Raw genomic sequence first — 16204 nt, forward strand, 5'->3', positions numbered from 1 at the left:
CTACACAAGATACTTCATAATGTAATGAAGAGATAAATTTTATGCCAATTATTGATTCTAATTTTAAAAGGTTTAACTCATAGCTGTATTCATACTCACCAATTAATATAATCTCTGTAATAAAGGAACTTATATTTATTAAACCAACAGCAACAACAACAAAGAGATATTCCATCAACAGCCTTGTTTAATAAAAACCTATGTGCAAAGAAAAAAAAAAGAAAAAGAAACATTGTATTAAGGTCTTGGGACACAAAGAAACTATTTTCTTTATCTCAGGGAGCTTGTATTCCAGTAATAGAAGAAAAAAAGTATTAAAAATAAATGTGTATATACAAGGTAGATAGAGTGTAAATGGAAGATAATCACAAATGCAAAGCATTAACCCTATTTGGGAAAGGGAAGGGAGATATAGCAGAAATGGCCACATGCAGAAGGGAGAATTTGAACTGAATCTTGAAAGAAGCCAAAGAAGCCAAAAGGTAGAGGCAAAGACAAAGAGCATTAGGGGTGCCCAGGTAGCTCAGCAAGTAAAAGCACCAGCCCCAGTGTTGGGATGACCTGGGATCGAGTTCCAGCTCAGACACTCAGCACCACACCCAGAAATAACTGGCCATGTAACCTTGAGCAAGTTACTTAACCCCGATTGCTTTAAAAAAAAAAAAGGCAGAGAGCATTCTAAGTATAACCTGACCAATGTGCATTAGTATGTAATTCTCCTTATGGTGGAGATCAATGAAACAGCTGTGTGAGTGTAAGGGTTATGGGATTTAAAGATCTCCCATGCCCCATGGACGTGCTGACATAGCAGAGCAAGAAGAAGAAAAAAAAAAGCCGAGCTAACAGTCCTGCGTTTGGCAGTTGGCGGCAGTTGCCTTTTTTTTTTTTTTTGAGTTAGGACTCCGGCTGAGCACTGCCAGGGGCCGGAGCTGCTGGGAGCACTCTTCCAGGACACTGGGTGGTTGCTGTGAGTGGGGAGAGGAGGACCTTTGCCTGAGGTAGCCTGTTCTGTTTTAAAGGCTTGAGAATGTGGGTGCTTTTTACTTTATCTACCTGTGCCAATATCATAACTACTCTGATGGCTTTCACTTTCTGGTTTTGGGACTCAGTCTTTTGGTATCTTAATAAATTTTCTAGTTTATTTCCCCAAATGGCAAACCTGACGTATTTTGTGATGGATAATTATATCAGCATATTTGTAATCTCTATAGGCATTGTGAATATGGCATTGCTGATACAGTGAGTCATGGGGCAGAATTGGGAAGAGTGCAAGAGAAGTGATGTAGGCTCTTAATTCTTTTCAGTCTTTGCAGTTTCTGTAGGCACTTCAAGTTCTATAGTTGCTTCAGGTTTCCAACTTTAAAAGAGAAGATGGATGATGTTAACCCTCACTGCAGGTTACTGAAGGGGGAATAAGAAGACTAGAAAGAAACCAGCATTAGAAGAGTTAGCAGACTTCCTTATATTCCTATCCACAGTATACTATACTAGAGACTTTTGGACAAAGGAGGACCCCATTTTAGCTTGAACCTGAAAACTACATGCATTAAACTAAAAAATGTAAAGCAATAAAGAAATATAATTCTAGTCTAGTACCTTCTGTCTCTGAGGAAAGTAGAGACATTAATTGCTGCTTTCTATCTCTTACTTCCTGTCTGAGCAGGAAATTAAGTCTCCTTTGGAGATTGGTAGGGGGAAAAGAGGCTACAGATAGATATTTTGCTGCACAATAACTATATTGGGGGGACAGTCCCATTACATAGGCATAGGAGTAACCAGTGAAAGGCACAGAGTAGGAAGATGGGATATATTTTGCAAAGAACAAGGTCAGTATCACTAAATCTTAAGAGATGTAGATGAGGCTAAATGTAAGCACTCTAGAAAGAAAGAGGCCAAGTTATGAGGCACTTTATATATCAGAGGGGTTTATATAAGAAGCTGACATGCCTTATTAAATAGAGAAATTAAATAGTCAGAATGGTCATGGAAAGAACTTTTTAGTAGCCCAGAGGAAAGTGGACTAGAGTGGGGAAAGATTTGAAGCAAGGAGACCAACAAGGAGGCTATATCAATAGTCCAGGCATGAAGTGATGAGGCTCAGTACCAGACTACTGGCGAGGTGAGTAAGGAGAAGGTGACATAGAATATGTTGAGTACAGTACAGTATACCGAGTCAGTATAACCAGTACAGTATACCCAGTCAGCATGGCTTCATAATTTTCTCTAATTTTGAGCAACGCATGGATAGAAACAAAGGAGGTGGACTGATGAACTAATTTAAGGTTGAGTTTTACCAAAGCGTTAGAAACAATAGGACACAAAATAAGGCACTGGAGTATAGTAGATAGGGTGGAAGTGAATTGATCCATCGGAAGATTGCGATAGGGGAGAGGGAAGGCAGTATAGTCAGTGCAAGGGTGATAACCTGGGAATGGACAAAGGGGTGGAAGGATTAGAGGTCACAGTGTGTATATAAGTGTATTGAAGTATATGGTAAGATGGAATGATAAAAGATTATGATCAGACAAAGAAGTTGATTAACATGGAAATGGAACACTTCTGAAGATTAAGGATGTGATAATATTTATGTGTAGCTAAGAGAGAGGAGGAGTAAGTCATAAGGATTGACTCAATGAACGAAGTGCAATGGTAAGGAACATTATATCTCTATCTTTGTCTCTATTTCTATCTCCATTTCCATCTCTATCTCTATCTCTGCTGAAGACTTCTAATAAGAGGCAAAGAAAAAGATTAGTAGCCAGGTGTTGTACTCATAGAAAAAGAAAGTAGATGGGGTGGCTAGTGAATAGAGCACTGGCCCTGGAGTCAGGAGGACCTGATTTCAAATCTGGCCTCAGACACTTGACACAAAAACTAGTCATGTGACCCTGGGCAAATCACTTAACCCCAACTGCCCTCCAAAAAGCAAAGAAAAAAAAGAAAGAATATTTTTCTCCTTCTCCCCTCTTAGTAGTATTCCATCTCCCCCACCATGACCAGTGATTCATGGGTTATGAATGAAAATACAGCAAGAATGGAAAAGAATCTTCAGAATTCAGTGTGTCATCAGAAGGGAGCCTGATGTTAGTGAATGTCAGAGAATAATATAATGTGAAAAGAAAAACAATTTAAGAGGAAAGAAAGTTTGTTAATTATGGATCAAACACTTCAAAGAGAGCATTAATAGAAGACGAGGGAAATTTTGTAGTAAGACATTGCAAGTGAGGGTAGTGTTGAAAAGAATGGGAGTAAGGGGGTGGTCAACTGAAGATGGAAAATGGGGTTAATACAATGAAAACTTGTGATTCAGAGTCACTGGTATAGGGAGAATATGAGGCTCTAGGAATATAAAGGCAAGGGTAGTTCAACATTAGGAACAAAATTAAAGTAATCATATTAAAACAAACACATCCAAAACCATATTTCCCCAATATCTGTGGGGGAAATTTTGATAAATACATCACTCATTTATAATAAACCTATAAAATGTAGCCATAGAGGGATTTTTGTGACATAAAATATCTTTCTAATATAAGTAGACCCTATTTTAGCATGTACATGGGCCTCTCAAAGTTTTGCCACATTATCCAACCTGATCTATATGCAAGCAGGAATTTCTCAACAATATTCTCATTATTTGGTCATTTATCCTCTCCCTGAAAGTCTTCAGTTATTAGGAAGTCACTAACTTGATGCGGGCAGTCTATTCCAGTTTTGGACAGTTTTAGTTAAGAGGTTTGTCAATTTATCAATTCCCTGTTCACTTTTTCTCTGTACTTAGGTTGAAGATAATTGTCTTCAACAAAGATATTGGGGCAATTTTGCCTTTGCTCTCTCATGCTTTATAATAAGCCCCATATTCATAACTTCAAATATTGTCTCTACTCCTAAATTGTCTTTAATCTTGACCTTTCTTGAACTCTAATACAATACCTGAAACTGTATGCTGCAATTTTACACCACTTATACCATCATTACATGTACTCACCACCATTAAGACCAACCTTCCCCCAACTTTCCCTTAAAATTAATTCTTATCCTAAACATCTCAGTTTCTGTTAATGGCATCAACATCCTCTGCCTAAATCATCTAAGATTGAAAATTTACATTCATGTTTGAGTTACTTTCTTCGTTATCCCCAATAGGCAATGACCAAATCCTTTCAAGGCCTCTCATGTCCCTTCTTTCTTTCCCAATCATGCTTCTGACATGGTAATTCAAGTCCTTGTCACTTCACATGGAGTTCATCAATATCATTCACAATCCCACTCCTCACATACATATTTTTCTGCTATTAATTCATCTATATATTGCTGGTACTATCACCTTCTTAAAAACTTCTTGGACCATAGAATCCTAGTCTCTTAGGTTTGGAAGACATCTGAAATGCATATAGTCTCACTACCCTACCCCCATCTCCCTTGTCTTGTGACAAGAATTATCCCTTAAAGAAATCATTAATATCAGGCAACTAAAGGAGTGATTTTGCCACTGCCCTTATTCCCAACAAATACTGACTATATTTAAAGATCTCTTAAAATTTGGCTTTAATTTATTCTTTCCTTTCCTTTTCCCAAATAGTCCCACCAATGACATCCAAGAGAAACTTTTAACTACCCTAACTAGTTCTATTATTCCCACCATTCTATATAATCTCTATGACTGCTCATGAATGTCCTCTCTTTTCCTACAACAGATGATAGATGGATATACATAGAGAGATATAAATATATGGAAATAGATACATAGGAAGAGAAAGTGAGCATTTTTAAGCTCTTTGTATATGCTGGGCACTGTGATTAATGCCAGGAATACAAATACAACGAGAAAGATAGCCTCTACCTCTACTGAACTTACATTGTAATGAGGGAAAGCAACATATAAAAGAGCTCTCAAAAGCTGGAGCAAAAGGAAGAGGTACCAGCATGGAGCCAGACCCAGAAGTGGTACAGAGTATCCTAGCTGAGTTTAGAGTGAGGAGGGTTGGTGTGGGGAGCTTCTCTTCTTCAAAAGCAGTTTCTGGGAACCAATTCACCAATTATAGGAGTATACTGAAGAGGTCAGGGAGAAGAAGGGAGAAGAGGGGAGAATCATTTAATCCAACTCTTCTGACAGATAAGGAAAATGAATACTAGAGGTTAAGTTCACCTAATAAGTAGCAAGGATAGAACTCAAACCTAGGTCTTTTGACTTTGATGCTAGTATTCTTTACACATAAATAAGAAACTACTTTACAAACTATTTGTAAGAAGTGAAAAATAATTACTATGAAATATGATGCTATGGTAATTTTGTATGCAAAAGACAAAAATTGCCCTGGAACCTTTAGAATGTTATTTTTAACAATTGGCCATTATGTAAGCATAGAAGTAAAATATCACTTAACATTTAAAACCATGAATTTCAAATTTTAATAGTAGGTTCAATGTGCATTGAATTTTAAATATTGCCATTATTATATAATTTCTAGAGTATAAGAGATTTCTACACTTTAAAAAGGTAAATTACAGTACAAAACATTTTAAATATATAGCATGAGTTACTTTTTTAGGGATAGTATATGCAGAAAATAATTAAGGCATATAGACATGTCTAAATGTGAATGTAATAATTTTCCATGATCATTAATAATAATTATTATAAGCTGGAACTATTCCAAAGACTTGGAAAAGTCTTCTCTAACCATGAACTAAATGCTTTGAACTTGGCAACTACACAGGAGAATATGCTACTGCTTTCAAATCTTAATGTATTTTCAATAATTAACTGGAGTTTATTAAACATTGAATTGAATTAGATGCATAATTACATACATTTGAGTAACTTAACCAATACAGACTAAAAGAGGAATGGAATGGAAATAGGTAAATGAAATTCTCTTTCATGAGGTATTTTCCTATCTTTTTTTTCCCTGATGGAGGGAAGTTTATGGCCTAGACTCTGTCAAAAGAAAATTTTGTCTCAAAGCAGGTATGAGGAAGGCAAGGTACAACAAAAAAGAATGGTGATGTTTTCACAATATTGCTAGTGGGTATTGGAATCCAAATTTAGAAATAAGGTTATGCTGCATTAAGAGGAAATACACTGTCTGTCTAAAAACAAGGAGTGAAAATCATGAGTGAAAATTAGAATAAATATAGAAAAATAAAACAAATTAAAACACAAAAGTATAAAATATGGCCAGTTTCACTGTCAATTATAAACATGAGATATACTAGTAAAATTCTGAAGGAAAGAGAGAGATGTTTCATTTTCCTTTTAATTTATATGATTTCATGGTGTTTTCTATAGAAAAGACATTAATATGGAGGAAAGATATCAATTATGAATCTCTTCTAGGTTAAGTATAGCATAAAAACTGATGAAAAAAGAAATATACAAAAATTTATAATATGGACACAAATAAACTAGTAAGTGGAATTATGGAATATTTATCATTTTTAATTAACCCTGTCTATAATATAAAAAGAGCTGCAGAACAGAATTGACCTCTAAGAGAGTGATTTTGTTACAGGGAATTGCAATTTTGTGCTTTAGGCTCTGAAAAGATGGTGAGATGTTTTTTAATGAATGTTAAGCAATATTTCAAAGAAAAACTGCCCTGTAATGGAAAGTTTCTATTCATAGAAGCTAATTATAAAGGAAGAATTCACTAATTTTAAAGGTGTCTGACCTAAAGTGAAAAATTAAAAATGACTCATAAAACCTGAAGGATGATCACCGGTTAATTAATCCATCACTTCCTTTTGTTCCTGTAAGGGAGAAATCCCATGGACACAATGAATATCTGATCACATCTAAATAAGTGAAGGTATATGTTCAGGCCAAGGAATGCTAAGAAATATTTGCAAATGTCTCCCATTTTCTCTGACTATTCATCACTTTAAAATAAAATTTAAGACATATTTAATTAATATATTGATTTAAAAACAGCTAACATTGATGTAGTAATTTATAGCATTTAAGTAAAATTATATCATAAGGAAGCAAAGTTATTAATGACACTAATTACTAAAATAATATTTTGAAACATTGGCATAGATTTGCTTCATCAAATCCTTTTATGTTTTATTTTAGTTATATTCCCAAAATATAGCTAAGAAGACTAAGACATCTCATGTTACTATATAACTTTAATGTTTACAAAAGCTTTTACATTATATTAAAGTCTTTACTACATCAAATTAGTATTAATTCAAATAATTTTTCATTTGGCAATTGTATCTCTTTGCATCAAATTCTCATGTTTCAATTCAGTGACTATATCCCTAAAATATTCTGCATAATGTGAAAATGTTACATAGAATAAAATATGAGGCCTGTGCTTCAAAAAGAGGTAAAAGTCTTTCATCATTTGGACTGAATGAAAAGCTCTGTTTTCTCTTAACATTTTGACTTTTTAAAAAAAGATATAAATATAACTGTGAGGTGTCACTATCACTAGAAGAGAACAGCAATATAAAAATACATAGGACACTATACTTAAACTCACCAGTGCCTTAGACTACATTTCATCAGGAAAATATTATTGATTCCCAATCAATAGATAGCAATATGTTAATAAATAAAATTGACAATTGTTTCAAAAATGTATGTGAAAATCCAATGCAAATATATAGGATATAAGTTATATTTATTTTGCACCCTGACATGTTTTATTTTCTTAAAATTAGCTGAAATATAAAAGAAAAAATCTGTTTCTCAGGTATATTTTACCTAAAATCTCTAAGAAAAACTAGCAAGTAATTTTGATTCAGTACCAGAATATGTGCACATATATAGGCATATGTGCATGTTTATATGAATAGATGTGAACAAACACACATATATTTTCTAACAAAGGGAATAAATCTCAGTTCATAGTTACATATTATATATGCATACATATACACATATATCCATATATGTGTACATGTATATTTGGAAACAACTTATATTTTTAATGGATGTTTCATTTTCTCTTCTTTATGTGTTTCTCTTCTCCACAGAGATGGGAGTAAATTGGAGGGGCAAAAGAAGGAAGTATAGATAGGATCGATTGGGACCACTTGCTGCAACATTTCAGTGCTGCAGTTTAATTAACTTGTTATGCCCAGGCAGTGCTTATTTAATTTATGTTTAAAGATAGTTTCCAACATAGCTTTCAAGATATGAGATCTGGTTACTGATGCCTTTCTTCTTGGTTCTTTGCAATCTCTTTAACTTATTCTGTCTTCTTATAGCATTTGTACCCAGAGATTATTTCTAATGCACCTCCTGGGAAACATTCTCTTTGAAAATGGTGTCGTTTAATGAAAAATATATACATATTCATTAAAAGGGAGATATTAGAAAAATATTGCCAGTGTATAATCACTCAGAGTGGGAGAATTATTTTGAACATGAAAGAAATCATCAACTGTAAATAATCCCAGGATCAAAGATCTAGTAACCAACTTCTCCCCCCCACAAAAAAAAAGAAAAGGAAAAGGAAAGAACAGTAAAAAAGGAGGGGGAACTGTATGAATGTGCAAGCTGGAATGAAAGGGTTATCTTAAATACCAGCAGAAAAAAGAAAACAAAGTTAACAAAAATAGGCAAATCCTAGAGCTTCTTCTAGTAAGAGGTTAAAAATTTCTTTGGCAAAATTAGTTTTGCCATTTCCTTCAGTTTTTTTTTAAAATAATTCACCATAAATAATAAATTTTTCAAAACACTTTGCAAACTTTAAAATTCTATATGGATGGCATCTGTTGTCATCATCATTATCATCATTATAATTACTGAGAAATTAACATGATTGAAAGAAAAATAAAACAAGGATCTTGTTTTACATGCTAATTATCATTCAGCTAAACTACTTTTACTTCACTATTGATAGCCTTATGTAGGTGTACCCAATTTCCATCAATATTTGATATTAAAAAAATCAGTCTTTTCAAAGCAGGTGAAGCAGAGTGATTTTTCCTTGTACAAAAGGATATAGTTCAGGGTTCTTTTAAGTAGTGTCAGAGCCTACTGTATTTTAAATGTTCAACTGATCAAAATTCTGGTATTACAAAATATCTCAGAGATAGCCATATTCCCCTTTTCAGAGAAAAAATGTAATAATATTACATATGCATCTTCTAATTTTGAGGCAATTCTGTAAGCAGTGTATTTGGCATAGTAGGAAGAACACTGGACATGGAGTAAAAAGACTCAAATTAATTCAAGTCCAACCTCAGACATTACCAGACATTGTTATAGAAGAGGCACATACTTTAAGTATTCAAGAGTCTCAAGTTTATCATTTTCCAAATGGGATTTATGACATTTGAATAACTCATTTCACATGATTTTTTGTTAGGAAGAACTATGATAGAATATAAGTCTTCTATCCTTGTATCACAATATCTAGAACAGTGCCTGGCATATTGTAGGTATTTAAAAATTGCATGTTGATTGTTTACTTCTTTGATTAACTAAAGTGCTTTCCAAGACTTAGAGCACTATATAAAGGTAATAGTATTATGAGATCAAAAATTTTATGACAGAACAGTGAATTAATAAATGAGTTCTAAAATGAATGAGAAATGCCTGACATATTCAATTATCTAAGTTGGATCATCTTAGTTAACAGCTTCTAAGTTCCAGCATTAAGAATGTTGATTGCCTTAATATGGGAACATTAGTATGTATATTTAGCGATTAGAGAAGAAACAAGGATTGTCAGACTTAAATAAAAAAGCTTTATATTTATATATGTATAATTTATATATACTTATATGTTTAGTATATCTGTGTATATAACACAAACATGCATGTATATATGCATGACACATAAATGAATAGACACTATAACATTAAATAATAATATATTAAGTATATACATTTGAATATTAAGGCAATGTTAAGTATATGCATTTATACATATATTAATAATCTATTAAATATGCATATGTTCATTTAAACTATGAAAAATTCATATATATGTATATAAATTTGCCAGTTTACATGGGTATATACATGTGTTCAAAACATGTATTTAGAGAAAGCAACTTGCCCCTGACCTAAAGAGGCTAATAATCTAATAAATGAGCTAAAAGAAAATTATGTTACAGTGCAAAGTAAAAAAAAAAGGCAAGGACAATGGAGGATCTCTACAAAATGATATAACATGAAAATGGAGAGATCACTTTCAGCTTCAGGGACCAGGAGAAGTTTTCTTGGAAAAAGTGACACCTGAACTAGGGACTTGAATGAAAAGAAATATTTAAGAAGGTAAAGATATAGAGGGAATAATTTCAAAAAATACTCAGAGAAGAAAGAACATAGGAGTAGACTGGAGAAGAGGCAGACATCCAGTTTGTCAAGAACAAAAAGTGTGTGGGGGAGCTAAATGGCACAGTGAATAGAGCACCAGCTCTGGAGTCAGGAAGACCTGAGTTCACATCCAGCCTCAGACATTTGACACAGCCTACTAGCAGTGTGACCTTGGGCAAGTCACTTAAGAGCAATTGCCCTGCCTCCCTCCCCATCCCAAACAAAAGAAAAATAAAAGAAAAAAAGTGTGTAAAGGTCTGCAGAGTGAAAAAAGATTGCAAAAGGTAACCTATGGCCAGACTGGGAAATACTTAAAATTTCTGGCCAAAAAGTTTATCATGTTTTATCTAGTAGGCACTGAAGATTTGAGAAGGTTTCTAAAGGATAATTTGAATATGGTAACAAAGCTAGTTACACAGAAGGACCAGAAGTAGCTCCTGGCAATCATTCATGTTCTGGGAAGTATATGACTCAACCAAATTCCTCTATAACATTTCATGAGTGATCTGATTCCATGGCACAAACCTTATGGAAAATTGATCTCTTTATTGAAATTCTGCCACTCCATTTCAAGACTATCTCAAAATAGATTGATATAGATTTAGATGCAGCTATCTACACATGCATGTGTGTATATGTGCATATATAGACATGTGTCCACATGCATATATATGTTTGTTGTGTGTGTATTCATACACAGAGACATGTTTGTATGTAATCTGCCAGTTTTCCATCTGCTATTCCAAAAAGCACAATGGATAATACCTTGGATCTAAGATATGTTTAGGGTGTTGCAGAACTTTGAATAAGGGTATGGATCAGATAGACACTTGATTTATTGTAAGGACACCCTGGAACAGTTCTTTTTTCCTGAATTGTATTATTCTCTAATTGCTCCTTGGAACTGGAAATAAGGTGGATTGACATGAGATGACAGCTTAAAATTTCTAGTTAACAAATGTTCCATATAATGAAAGATTGAAACTCCGAGTTAAAGAACCATTCCCTAAAAGGTCAAAGGATATGGACAGTAAATGTTTAATTGAAGAAATCTGAGCAACAAGTAATCAAAAAGTACTCTAAATGGCTAAGGATTAGAAAAATACAAATTAAGCCACTTTGAAGTTTCACCTCACACCTATCAGAGTAGAAAATATGACAAAAGAGTAAAATAACCAATCTTGGATTGTCTGTGGAAAAATATGTACACTAGGCCATTGATGTTGGAAGTATGAATTGGCCCACAACCATTCTGGAAAATCATTTGGAGTTATAGTCCAAAAGTAACAAAATTGTGCATACTGTTTTGACTCAGCTATATCACTGACAGATTCAAACCACAAGGAGATAAAAGAAAGAGAAAAGGAACCTAGGAACACAGGCACAAAAATTATACTATACAGAAAGGGGAAACTAAGAAAGTATTCTATGGAGAAAGATTAAACAAACTATGATGTGTGTGTGTGATATGATATAATGGACATTTCAAAGGTAACCAAAAGATCTTCATGAAATGATCCAGAGAAAAGTGAGGTTAATAAAACAATGTATTGAACTTTGAAAGACATAGGAACTCTTATCAAGATCATGAGAAACCGCATGTCCAGAAGAATAAACATGAAGCATGCCACATACCTCATACAAGAGAAGTGATGAATGTTATTACATTCACTAACTTATAGAGACAATTTTTTGGCATGGCCAATGCAGAGACCCATTGTTATGAACTATGCATGTTTATAATATGTGTTTTATTTTTTCAGTTGTTGCTTATTGGGAAAAGAAGAGTGGGAGGGACAACTTATAAATGCATATCAAGTTTAAAAAAAACAAGCAAATACATCATTTTAAACAGAAACAGCTTCCAAAGGCTACTAGAAATGAGAAATGTCAGGCTAGCTGGTTGGAATTAATTAGGTCTAGACATGCTTTAGTGAGAAATTTAAGAGTGTTTGTTACATATCTATTAACTTAAAAATGAGATAACACAACAAAAGTAAATGCCATATTTTATTCCCCCTAAATCTCTAGATGTAAAACCACTTGAAAGATCAAATACTGATGTGGCCTGAAATTTCATATTTTCTCATGATGCTTAGGTTGTTAAAACTAGGAAACCAGAAAGTTTGTATTTTTGCATTGATGAAAAAAATGTAATATTATTGAGCCAATTACAAACAACATCGATAATTTCATCACTCTCAATCAAGTATTACACCTGCTTTTATGGTCATATAGAACTGATTTTATGGTCTTGTAGAATTGATACTCAATTGTATAGATTTTTTTTCTTTCCATGCAGCAATATTTCTTTTTTTTTTACATTTTTCCTTAAAGCCTTTAATTTCATAGAGACTATGGAAAATTTTTTACAGAGACACATGGAAAATTTAGACATGATCACAATTTTGATAGTGTAGACAAACTAACCAGATAGGTAGCTGTACTATCAAAGCTGCCTTCATACCAACACTGTACCTTCTCAACAGTTGCCTAGGTAACAGGTAAGCTAAGTGTGTTTAAGCTGATGAGTTTGGGATGCGACTTGCTGCAGAGTATGGAAGGGGTAACTAATACTCTTCTCCTTCCTCTTCACCCTCTCCTTCAACAGAATCCATGCCAACCTCCTCATAATCTTTCTCCAGGGCAGCCACATCCTCCTGTGCCTCAGAGAACTCTCCTTCCTCCATGCCCTCTCCCATATACCAATGCATAAAGGCACATTTGACATAAATCAGATCAAATTTGTGGTCCAGGCGAGCCCAGGCCTCAGAAATGGCTGTAGTAGTTGCTCAACATGCACAAAACCCACTGTGCCTTGGCCAGGTCACCACCAGCAACCACAGTGGGAGGCTGGTAATTGATGCCAAACTTGAAGCCTGTTGGGCAACAATCCACAAACTGGATGCTACACTTTGTCTTGATGGTGGCAATAGCAGCATTGACATCTTTGGGAAACACGTTACCACTGTAGAGCAGGCAGCAAGCCATGTATTTATCATGGCGAGGGTCACATTTCACCATCTGGTTAGCAGGCTTAAAGCAAGCATTGGTGATCTCTGCTACAAAAAGTTGCTCATGGTAGGCTTTCTCAGCAGAGATGACTGGGGCATATGTGGCCAGAGGGAAATGAATACAGGGATAAGGCACAAGGTTGGTCTGGAATTCTGTCAGATCAACATTCAGGGCACCATCAAATCAGAGAGAAGCAGTGATGGAGGACACAATTTGGCTAAGAAGGCGATTCAGATTAGTGTAGGTTGGGCATTTAGTGTCAAGGTTTCTGCAACAGATATCATAGATGGCCTCATTGTCTCCCATGAAGGCACAATCAGAGAATCAGAGTGATCCAGGGTGGTGTGAGTGGTCAGAATGGAGTTGTAGGGCTCTACTACAGCTGTGGAAACCTGAGGTGCTGGGTTAATGGAGAACTCCAGCTTGGACTTCTTGCCATAATCAACAGACTGATGTTCCATCAGCAGAGAGGTGAAACCTGAGCCAGTCCCACCACCAAAGCTGTGGAAAACCAAGAACCCTTGAAGACTTGTGCACTGATCAGCCAGCTTCCAAATCCTGTCTAGAACCAAGTCAATGATTTCCTTGCCAGTAGTGTAGTGCCCATGGGCAAGGTTATAGGCAGCATCTTCCTGCCCAGTGATCAGTAGTTCAGGATGGAAGAGTTGGTGGTAGGTTCCAGTATGAACTTCATCAATGACAGTTGGTTCCAGATCTACAAACACTGCTCTGGGGACATGTTTGCCAGCTTCTGTGTCACTGAAGAAGGTGTTGAAGGAGTCATCTCCTCCACCAATGGTCTTGTCACTTGGCATCTGCCCATCAGGCTGAATACCATGCTTCAGGAAGTACAACTCCCAGCAGGCATTGCCAATCTGGACACCAGCTTGGCCAACATGGATAGAGATACACTCATGCATGGATGAATGGTGGTTAGTGGATTAAGCAGCAACTAAGACAGCAGGAGCAGGGATACCTGAGTTCTCGTTACAGCCCCCGACAAACTAAGAGTCGAAATAAGTAACACACTCCATGCAGCAATATTTCTAAGGAACATAATAAACATTTTGAAGATCTTGATTATATCACTTGAAAAGAATTTATGAATTTGTTACAAATATGCCTTTTCATTTGGAGAAACTAACATAAGAGGTGATCTTTTCAGTGATGGGCTATGTATGGGCCCTCCAGAAGTTCAGACTGAATTTTACTGTAATTCTTATTATCAGCTTCATGCCAAAGTCTATAAATGAGAAATATCACTCACAAAATGACTTGAAAATCTCTCTCTTCACCCTTCTCTTTCTCTTCCTTTTCTCCAACTGTTAGTGTTCCTTCAAAAATTACATTGTGAATATATTTTATATTTGCTTACCAGTATATATATTATCCACCTACCCACTCCTTAACCAGTGGAATGTAAGCTCTGTAGAAATAGGTCCTATTTCATATTTGTCCTGTGACTCAACACATAAATGAAAATTAAATTGAACTAGATTAAAACTTTAAACTTTGGACAATTTTGACAATTAGTTCTTCTTTGCACCCAATTCTAGCTCTGAAAAATTGTTCAACTTCTCATTATTAAATAAGTTCACTCTTTCCAATGAGTATCCAATGGTGCTACTACATTAATTCATTAGCACTAAAAGGAAAACATATTCCCTTCTAAGATAAAATCTTAAACTTCTGAACTGTATTTCTTTCAGTTTCTAAAATTACTTATTAGAGGGGGGGGAAGGGGTGATCATTCTTTATTAGATATTGTAGATACTGTGTATTCCATAGCAATAGTGTGCTTAGTAATATACTAGGAAGAACAAAAGGCCAGCATGGCCCCTGCCCTCAAGGGGCATGTTTTCTAAGAAAGACAAATGGACCCCCACTCAGAAGGCAAAATGGGATCAGATAAAAAATATCTTTTATAAGATCTCTCTGACAGCACGCTCCATTTGTAATATATTTTGGCTTTGGCTTTTAATAGTTTTCGATTCAAGAAACAGAATGACTTGAACAGCTACAAAACAAGCAATGCAATTTTCACAGAGATAGGGGAAATGGTAAAGCAGGTTTGGCATGACTGGCAAGGGTAAGCATGCTTTCAGTATGATAATAGTCAATATCATGCTTTCTCCATGAGTAGACAGACAGGCCGGTAGACAGACAAACAAATGTATATCTGTCTATATATCTTTCTATGCATATATTTACTTACACATCATCTCTCTGTTCATTTACCTATTTCTATGAGGCTGAAAAGAATCACAGTTAATTGTAAGTATAAAATTTATATTCTATTGACTTAGAACACTTCTTTATACTTTCCTCTTATTCAATCATAGGATTAGGACACTGACATCGCTCAATCATGCCATAAGCCAGTCAGAGGCTTGAGATGTTACCCTGAAATTTTTCATGAAATACATTCTGATTGCCACACTCAATTCCCTTAAATGTTATTGACACAAGATTGGTTCTTAAATCCAAATAGGCATTTAAACAAGTCTTCAGGCATCAACATATTTCACCTTGTTAGTTCAGGTTCAACAACAGGGAATAGAAACCAAGATGACAAAGGAACTGTATTGATTTGTAACTAAACACATTCTTGAAATTATAAAAGGATAGTGATTTCTGTTCTTCCTACGTGAACAACATGATTTCATTTGAAGGGAAATTTTCTTTGTAATTGTAACTCACTAACTCATACAGTAATACTTCATTACGTGATTCATAATTGGTTTGTGGCAAGTAGATGCAATTGGTCCTGACTTTAGAGGACCCTATATTTCCAACAATTTAGCAACAGAATAGTAAAGCAAACGAACTTTTTTTCTTTTCACATGGAAATTTCCCTTGATCCTTTTTTTTTAAGAAACTGTCAAAAGTATCAGTATACATCAA

General features: G+C 34.9%; 1 pseudogene; it reads right to left on the bottom strand.

Moving 5' to 3' along the window:
• Window positions 1–12620: 12620 nt before the first annotated feature.
• On the bottom strand, window positions 12621–14326 carry LOC138152846 (tubulin alpha-1B chain pseudogene; annotated as a pseudogene).
• Between the last annotated feature and the right edge of the window lie 1878 nt (window positions 14327–16204).

This window comes from Petaurus breviceps, unplaced genomic scaffold (assembly GCF_028583685.1).
Source record: "Petaurus breviceps papuanus isolate PSGF00001 unplaced genomic scaffold, PetGlider_PUasm1.0 90977, whole genome shotgun sequence".
NCBI lineage: Eukaryota > Metazoa > Chordata > Mammalia > Diprotodontia > Petauridae > Petaurus > Petaurus breviceps.